The sequence below is a fragment of the Arachis ipaensis genome, chromosome B7, assembly GCF_059453495.1.
Source record: "Arachis ipaensis isolate K30076 ecotype BB chromosome B7, ASM5945349v1, whole genome shotgun sequence".
In the NCBI taxonomy this organism is placed as follows: Eukaryota; Viridiplantae; Streptophyta; class Magnoliopsida; order Fabales; family Fabaceae; genus Arachis; species Arachis ipaensis.
In genome coordinates, this window is record NC_142442.1 from 41,733,337 (window position 1) to 41,743,857 (window position 10,521).

A 10,521-nucleotide genomic window follows, 5' to 3' on the forward strand; every position below is an offset into this window, starting at 1 on the left:
GGTGAGTGAGGGTCGACCTCACGAGGATTGTCAAACTGAGCAAGCAATGGTTGTTTGGTTGAACTTAGTCAGGCGAATCAGAAAATGGTTGGTGAGTCAATTCGCATAAGACAGTAAATGAGAAAGTAAAGAAGGAAAATAAATAGTTTGGTGTGAAAGTAGTGTGAGAAAATAGTTAAGGTCTTGAAGATGTTTAATTTTTTCAGATTAAAATGTCTTACCAACTATTTTAACAATAAATGATTCATTCATTGGCAAACTTTAAATATCTAAACCCTAATCTCTTAATGATTTAGCCTCCTCTAACCTTCATCAACCGCCACTCTCGTGGTCACTTAATTCCGATTAGAGGGTGAAGTTCAAAAAACTAGTTTAGCGCCACGAAAATCCTAATTACCCAAGACTAACAGGATTATATGTCACATATCCAAATTAGTTCATGTAATTAGCGATTTAAGAGGAATTTGTTTTCAAGCTGTAGTTCAAGAGAGATAACTTTCTCGAGAATCACAAGAACTCAGGTAGAAAAGGGTCATACTCTCGTTTCACCTAGTTCATAAGATTAAGAACGAAAACAATCCTTAGAATTGAATCAAACATTAGGAAGTAAGCCTTTTATAAAACTCTATTGTATTTCTTGACCAGTCGGCCTAAACTCCACAGGCTGTGACTAGTTCCTCTTGTATATCACATTTATGTTTTACTTTGTTTATTTATTAGCTACTACCTTGTATCTTGGGGTCTTAACGCAAGGTTGTATATTTATATGTTCTGTTCTTATCTTGCCTACATGTTTAGTTATCGTGTGTGAACTCTTCGCGTTTTGTAATTCTGCTTAATGCGATTTTGAGCTTATATTCATTCATTGGGCTTCTAGTATTATTATTTCTTTCCATATATACTATTGTATGAGCTTTAAAACTGTCGTAACATTTTTTTATCCTTTGCTTTACGGGTAGAGGTAAGACTTAAGGTGATAGGGTGTTATTGATAAACGCATATTTTATGATATATTTTGTGCTCAATTTAAGTGATTTATTCAATCCTTCACCCACTTATTCATGTAAATAGCATGGTTTTACTTTCCCTTCCTTATTATGTGATATATGTGAAAAACATATTTCCTATGCTTTAAAAATAATTATTTTAATTACCTTTTATCACCATTCGATGCCGTGATTTGTGTGTTGAGTATTTTCAGATCTCCTAAGGCAGGAAAGATTTAAAGTATGGAAAGGAAACATACAAAAATGGAAGGAAAGCACAAAATAGAGTTTTTGAAGAAACTGGCAGCGACGCGAACGCATGGACAACGCAGTCGCGTGCCTAGCGCGAAAAGGCAGTGACGCGAACGCGTGACTGACACGGACGCGCACCTTGAGCAGAACGCAGATGACGCGTACGCGTGACCGAAGCGAACGCGTTACAAGGAAAACTCCCAGATGACGCAACTGCGTGACCCACGCGGACGCGTGACAGACGCAACGTGCAGAAACTGCAGAAAACGCTACCAGCGATTTCTGAAGCCCTTTTTGGCCCAAATCCAAGTCCAAAAAGCACAGATTATAGGTTATAAAGTGGGGGAATGTATCCATTCAAAGAAGGCTCTCCAATAATTCACTTTTCATAAATTAGATGTAGTTTTTAGAGAGAGAGGTTCTCTCCTCTCTCTTAGGTTTTAGGATTAGGATTCCTCTTAAAGGAATTAGGATTTCAACTTTATTATTTCAACTTACAATTTCTTCCGAGTTCCAGGTTCAATGTCTTTTTTATTTATTTTATCAATTTAGCTTATGAACTCTTTATGTTTGGATTAATTTCCTTTTATTAAATGTAATTGAGGTATTTCAGATTATTGATTCTTATTTAGCTTTTTTATATTCTTGGCTTTAATTGATTAACTGGAGGCTCTTGAGTTATCAAACTTATCGTGATTGATTGTTATGTTTGCTAATTGAATTGAATTCTAATAACTCTAGTCTTTCCTTAGGAGTTGGCTAGGACTTGGGGATCTAACTAATTAGTTCACATGACTTTCCCTTGCTTCCGTAAAGGTTAACTAAGTGGGATTAACTTCAATTCTCATAAGAATAACTAGGATAAGACTTCCGAATTTTCATACCTTGCCAAGAATTTTATTAGATATTAATTTATTAATTTCTGCAATTTGCTTTCTTGCCATTTACTATTCTTGCTTTTTATCTTATACATTAAAAACCCCCAATTTACAAGACCCATAACCAATAATAAATCATACCTCCGTGCAATTTCTTGAGAAGACGACCCGAGGTTTAAATACTTCGGTTATCAATTTAAAAAGGGGTTTGTTACTTGTGACAACCAAAACATTTGTAAGAAAGGGTGATTGCTCGGTTTAGAAACTATACTTGCAACGGGAATTTATTCTGAATTCTAAACCGTCAATATTCCGTTCTTCAAAATGGCGCCGTTGCCGGGGACTTGCAAACGTGTGCCTCATTATTGGTTATTGTAAATATTTTTCTTTTACTTATTTATTTGTTTTTGTTCTTCTCTTTTATTTCTATTTAGCTACTATGAACTCTCACCCCTCTCGCTTTGAGTTTGGTTCTGAATTTGTTGAAAGGAATATAAGCTATAACAGAAATATGCATCAAGGTCTAAGCAATCCAAGATGGATGGAGCCAAGAGGATCGGATCAACCCTTTCGGCAACAACACCTTCCAAGATATCATAGACAAAGACCATTCTACAATGCATACCAAGCTGATAGATATAGTGGACCTCCTGGTAGTTACCAACGAGCCCCACCCTATGCTTATAGACCATCCTCTCAACATAACTTCGAACCACCACACTCACACGCTCCTTTTCACCATTCACCACCGTACGATCCTTATTTACCCCAATTCTAATCCAATTACTCCCAAAAACCACCACTTTCCTATGTACCATGTCCATATCCATCACCTCAAGAATCACAGGCTCGCCTCAAGGAAACAGTAGATCAACTTTATACAACCCTTCATCAGTTGGAGCAAGCAATAAAACAATTATCTTCCAGACGTTTAGACACTCAAGGAACTCCAATAGCTTTATATGGAGAATCTAATGACGAACATAGCATGAAGGAGACACTAGAAACCCCAGTGGGAAGTAATGAGCATAACTTTATTCTGGAACAATTGGAGGAAGCTCAAATTATCCAAGAAGAAGAAGTACTGATTGAAGATTTAGGAGATGCTGAACCTCCATGGGAATCCAGAGTTGTGAAAAATTCCGTCAAGGACGTTACAATTGATGCTAAGGAGGATAATGCACAACCCCCAAGGCAGGTATTTTATGAAGAACTAGATGGAATAACCCAAGACGCAAGTTTCCTTGATGATGATAGTCACAAGTCAAGTTCTCCTAGTAATGAACTTGCATCCGCAAGTGAATTCTTTGAGATTGAAGAATCTTCCCCAAGTGAATACGAAGATGATGCGGAGGTAGATTTTTCTCGACCTCCAACTTATGACTTGAGTGATGAGGAAGACATAGAAGACTTTGATCAGGACGCATTTGCAGTTGAAGAATCTTGTAAAGAAGTGGAGGAATTCACAGAAGATTACAAGGGAGTAGAACTTACAGAACCACTGGAAACACCTATCCCAAGGCCATTACCACCTAATACAAGCTTCAAGTGGGTACAATCATTAACCTTTATCTTTACTTTTCCACTTAAATATGGTTTGCTTGAAACAGATGGCCAGCTTAGAGCTCTCTGCGGCTTTAAGAGTAAGAGGGAAATGGCTCGTACTCAGAGCTAGTGTGCAAGATTCAATAAGGTTCCGCGCTTCGATTCGAAGTGCAAGGATTGGTATCAAGTTCAATTTAATGGGTCTCGGAAGACGTTTGGTCATCCTGGTGAGAATACAATCTCTAAACCGCCCAGATGGAAGCATATAGATCAAGGCGAAGGCGAATTTAAAAACAAATTTTGGGATCCTGGAAAATATTCTGATATTCGTCACCACGGGAGCCTGAGAATCTGTTTGAAGCTGCTCAGAAGCTTTACATGCCTAGTTTGGGACGCCGGAGGCTGTTGGCATTCCAAACATTGGTGGAGATTTCTGGATGAATTTAAGCATAAGCACCATAACAGGAAGCTCATCCAATGTCCAACTTAAGGACTTTAACTAAAAGTGCTAGGTGGGAGACAACCCACCATGGTATGGTCATTTCTTTTTCAGTTTTATTTCATGTTGTTTGTTTTTATATTATATTATTTTTCATTGAACCTGAATATTATTCATTAGCATTACATACTGCATAATTGCATAATTGCATAATTGCATAAAAAAAAGAGAAAAGAGAGAAGCGCGCGACGCGACCGCGTTAGTCACGCGTTCGCGTCAGTTGCGAAAGATACCTCCCACGCATCTGCGTCCCTCACGGGGACGCGTGATCTGGAAATCGGCGTAAAAATCCAACGCCCAGAAATCTGGGCTGGAATCGTGCGGCTAGTGTGCGTTTCGCACAAAATGGTCCACGCGTTCGCGTCACTTGCAAAACATCCATCCTACGCGAAAGCGTGAGCGATGCGTCCGCGTCGCATGGATAGCATGACTCCCTAATGGAGACAGAGAGTTGCGTTAAAACGACGCTGGAACTGTGCGTTTAGCACAATTTCCAGCAACGTGGCCGCGTGCCTCACGCGTCCGCATCATCTATCTTTTACCCATTCCACGCGTTCGCGTCAACCACGCGACCGCGTCAACCCCATTTTACCCTAGCCACGCGATCGCATGGATTTAATTCCACTAACCCCAAGTCACGCGAACCCTAACCCCCATCGTGTCCCCATACCCCCCTTCTCCTTCCCTTCTCTGCAACTCCCTCCTATCACCACCTCCGACCGCCACACCACCCCCAACCACCCAGGCCTACCGCGACGCCCACCCCCTCTCTTCCTTCTCCCCTCCTTCTCTTCCCCTCTCTTCTCTCCCCTAGGCCACTGCCCTCCCCCCACTGTGGACCACCTCCATCCACCGCCTCCCACCACCAGCCAGCTACCACCACCACGCCGCCAGCGCCGCCCCTTCCACCATCACAACCCCTCACCCACCCCAAACCCCACCCTCCAACCCAACCTGTTCCACCACCGCACCGCCCTATTCTGCCACCGCGCTGCCGTGCCCCCTCCTAGCACCACCACTTCACCACCGCCATCTCTCTGATCCCTACCTAGTATATACGCATACCAGGTGTCGCCAAACGCCACTTTTCTTTCATTCGTAGTTAGTTGCATATTTTTCAGTTTATGATCGAACTTAGGATAGTTAGAGATGCATGTTGTAGTGGATTCTAGGTGGTTAGGTAGCTAGGATGTGGTTAGTGGATTTAGGCCTGATAATTGCGCTGTTCTTGCTACTTGTTTTATAAATTTCGCAATTCTGATGTTGCTGTGATGATCATATTGTTCATATGCTGTTCTTTCATATTTCATGCTGCTGATTGAGACTGTTCTTTACTGTTCCTATTATTTATGTCTATTTGCAGCTTTATTTAAATTCATATGAACTGTTTTTCATACTGTTTATTTCCCGGGAACATCCAATTTTAGCTGGAATGCTGTCCAATTTTCTGCAAATTATTTCTTTTTACATTCAGGAATTGGTTTTGGCAATTTTCAATTTTGCACTACTTAGCTACAACCAACCCAATTCATGAATGCAAAGGGCTAGCATTCTTTTTCCTTTTAAATTTCCTGGTCAATAAATTGCATTATTGATGATTCGATTTTCATTTTTGCTATTTCTTTATCTATATGATTCATCATCAATAACCTGATTTCCTTGCTTGCATATGAGTTGATTATTCTTTAAATTTGTGAATTTCTTGTTACCTAGGACACATTTATCATGCCGCTCACTTTAACTTTCTCTCTCCTAACTCACTGCTTTCCACTTTCTAACCTCTTTTTCCCGTTTCACCACTTTTAACTTTCTAACTTCTCCCTTTGCTTTTTAACTAACCCCTTCAACTTTTTTAACTCATGGCATGATTCTTGTTTCTCCTAATTAACATGAATTCTACTTATATTACATTTTGGATTGAGATTTCTCATCTCAGATTTTTAACTCCGAAACAATCCAAAATGTACATTTATTTAACTCATTATTCTACTGCTCTATTGCCACTATGTGCCTATATTGTTTTTCTTCTATTTGCCTACTTATTTTTCCTATTTTTGTTCTTTCATTATATCCTGCAATTTCTGCTTTTCAGGATGTCTGACCCTCAACAAAAAGGAAAAGGCAAAGCCACCACTGGCAAAAGAAAAAGAGGCGAATCCTCTATGTCTATCTTGGAAATTATGCATGATGACTCCTGGCGGGAAAAGCACTTTACCCCGCAGGAGAAGGCTGACCAGCTCCTCACTCCCACAGATCCAATAAAATTTGAAAACAGATACTGTGAGCTGAAGTATCCAGTGTTTGCCACCTCCAGGAACCTGTACCTAGAGAGAACTCTGAAAATTCCAGAAGAACTACAGCAGTACACCTCCGATCAGATCAAACAGAGAGACTGGTTCTTCTTGGAGAGAAACCTGACAGAGGTCAATGCTTCATGGGTCAGAGAGTTTTACTGCAACTATTTCAAGACTACCCTGGATGCCGTGCACCTCAGAGGGAAACAGATATTGGTAACTGAGGAAGCTATTGAGGACATCCTCCACCTTCAGCCTAAATCAGATCAGCCTGACGGTTACCAAAAGGCTGAGGAGGATATGCGCTTTATGAGATTTGACTGGGATGCTGTAAAGCAGAGGATAGCCCTTGATCCGACTGTCCCATGGGTCATGGATAAGAACACAACAATGCCTAAGGGAATCACGCTGATGTATCTAAATGATGAGGCTCAGCTCTGGCACCAGATCCTGAGCAACTTTATTATGCCGAGCACTCATGAGACGGAGCTGCCTGCTACTATGATCACCCTCATCTGGTGTGTGCTGGAGGGTAAGGACCTGTATCTGCCATGATTCATCTGGCACTATATGGCCAGGGTTCATGTCAGAGGCACCCTTCCATTCCCATATCTGATTACCCAGCTCAGCCGTCGAGCTGACGTGCCTTGGGAGCCTGATGATGAGAAGCCACCTGCTGCAGAGTGCAAGAAGATTATCCCTCACAGCAGGAAGTTTCGGGCTTTAGGCTATACACCTCCATTCCTCACCGCTTCTGATGAGACAGCCACACCTTCAGCTGCCCCTTCTTCATCCACTACTGCACCAGCCCCACCAACTGTACCTCCACCTGCTCCTGAGCCCATTTATCATTTGGTGCATCGACTCTTCACCTGCTTGGATCGTATGGAGCGTCGCAACAAGCGACGCTATGAGCACCTCAAGTTGATGATCTGATCCGGCGGCGACATCCTCTCTGAGCCTGACACCCCTTCTGATACATCTGAGGTGGAGGAGGACGATCACGAGGAGGAGACACCTACCCAGGCTGCCCAGGCAGGACCAGAGTAGGCTGCGCCACAGCAGGAGGAGCCACGCCAGATACAGGCTGCAAATCCCGAGATTCCTATACAGTCAGAGCCTCCACTGCAGCAGACAGACCCTCCTACACTCCTCTAGTCTGCTGACCCTCAGGCCACCATAGAGACACCAGCAGCCCATCCTTTCGGTGATGACACTCCTTCACACCCAGCTTGAGTGAGCATCGGGGACGATGCTTTATTTTAAGTGTGGGGAGGTCGCCATCCCTGGCGAATTTTTTTGGTGAACCACTACAGACTCTTTTTATCTTATTTTGTTATTTTTCTATATTTTTATCTTTATTTTTATTTTTTAGTACTTATACATTGTTCTTTTGCTACATTTTTACTTTATTTCTGCATTTTGCACTTTAGTTCATATTTTAGCCATTTAGTTTAGTTTGCAATTCTAAACCTATTAGTTACAGAATATGTGGATTAATTAGTATAGTTTAGCCTTCTAGCATATAATAGTTTGGTCTAATTGAAAATAAAAAAGGAAGTAAACCAGAGACTTTAACATAATAAAATAATCCACACACCTTGTATATATAGCATTACATGTTAGTTAGTTAACAACATTTCATCAAGGAACAACACTAAGATTTTAAGGGCCACCCTAAGAATTACATTGAGAATAATAGGAACTCTTAATTTTTACTTGCATGACATATATAACTGATATATGCTGTTTGAGCTGGAGAACACATAGCCTGTGAGTTTTGAGCTTAATTTTATGGTTACATTCAGACCATAAATTTTATTCCTGTGTGTTTTACCCTTCTTTTTCATTCTGATGTTCTTTACTTTGTTTTAATCTATATGTCCAATATAGAATATAGATACATACCAAAGAAATGATTGAGGCCATCATTTGAATTTTTCCTCACTTATCCCAAATTATCCTACCTTTTGCATCACCCTTGTTAGCCCCCTTGAGCTTTTTAATCCCCTCTTGTTCTATAAACCACATTACTAGCCTTAAGCAGAAAAATAAATTATGAATCCCAAGTTGAATCCTTGGTTAGCTTAAGATAGATATTGTGTATAATTTAAGTGTGAGAAATTTTACGAGAACATGGGATGATAGAAACAAAGTAGGAATTTAAAAAGAATAAGATCTTTCAAAATAAAAATTTGGGAAGCATGCTCATGAGAAATCAAAACAATTGAATCACCAGGTGCATTGAAAAAAAATTTTTTCAATAAAGGGGATACAAAAATTTTCCAATTGCAAAATAAAAAGAATCAATGCACATGGGACAAAATTAAACTTAATACATGAGTTGCAATACAAAGTGGGAAAATTTGGGCAAATAGGTTAAAGAAACTTTTGATTTATGTATGTATGTTAGGTGAGATCTTAGACTAATCAAGGATTCACTTGTTAGCTCACTTAGCCCTATACATATACCCTTACCTTTACCTTGGCCCCATTACAACCTCGGAAAAGACCTCATGATTTTTGTATGTATGTATTCTGTAATTGTTGATTGGTTAGATGAAGAACAAAGTTATAGAAAGTAGGGATAGAAAAAGAATAGAGCGATTAACCCAATAAACACTGAGTGACTAGAGAGTAAACACAAAATCCAGTGAGGCTTCAATAGCTCATCACCATATATCTCTGCTTAAATTGTTAATTGTCTTACAAGTTTGTGAAATACTTTTACCCATCTCAATTGTAAAGGTGCTTTAACATTATCTAGGGTCTGGCTATGCATATATGATTCCTTGAGGATATGAATTAATTTAACTACATGTAAGCTTTATATACAAGTGAATACCAATTAGAATTGCATGATTCATTTAGGTAGTTGCATTTAGAGTAGATTGCATTGCATGAAATTCCACCACTTTACCTTACTCTTTATCTTGGATTTAGCATGAGGACATGCTATTGTTTAAGTGTGGGGAGGTTGATAAACCCATATTTTATGATATATTTTGTGCTCAATTTAAGTGATTTATTCAATCCTTCACCCACTTATTCATGTAAATAGCATGGTTTTACTTTCCCTTCTTTATTATGTGATATATGTGAAAAACATGTTTCCTATGCTTTAAAAATAATTATTTTAATTACCTTTTATCACCATTCGATGCCGTGATTTGTGTGTTGAGTATTTTCAGATCTCCTAAGGCATGAATGATTTAAAGGATGAAAAGAAAACATACAAAAATGGAAGGAAAGCACAAAATGGAGTTTTTGAAGAAACTGGCAGCGACGCGAACGCATGGACGACGCAGCCGCGTGCCTAGTGCGAAAAGGCAGTGATGCGAACGCGTGACCAAAGCGAACGCGTGACAAGGAAAACTCCCAGATGACGCGACCGCATGACCCACGCGGACGCGTGATAGACGCCACGTGCAGAAACTACAAAAAACGCTACCAGCAATTTCTGAAGCCCTTTTTGGCCCAGATCCAAGTCCAGAAAGCACAGATTAGAGGTTATAAAGTGGGAGAATGCATCCATTCAAAGGAGGCCCTCCAATAATTCACTTTTCATAAATTAGATGTAGTTTTTAGAGAGAGGTTATCTCCTCTCTCTTAGGTTTTAGGATTAGGATTCCTCTTAATGGAATTAGGATTTCAACTTTATTATTTCAACTTACAATTTCTTTCGAGTTCCAGGTTTAATGTCCTTTTTATTTATTTTATCAATTTAGCTTATGAACTCTTTATGTTTGGATTAATTTCCTTTTATTAAATGTAATTGAGGTATTTTAGATTATTGATTCTTATTTAGCTTTTTTATATTCTTGGCTTTAATTGATTAACTGGAGGCTCTTGAGTTATCAAACTTATTGTAATTGATTGTTATGTCTGCTAATTGAATTGAATTCCACTAACTCTAGTCTTTCCTTAGGAGTTGGCTAGGACTTGGGGATCTAACTAATTAGTTCACTTGACTTTTCCTTGCTTCCGTAAAGGTTAACTAAGTGGGATTAACTTCAATTCTCATAAGAATAACTAGGATAGGACTTCCGAATTTTCATACCTTGCCA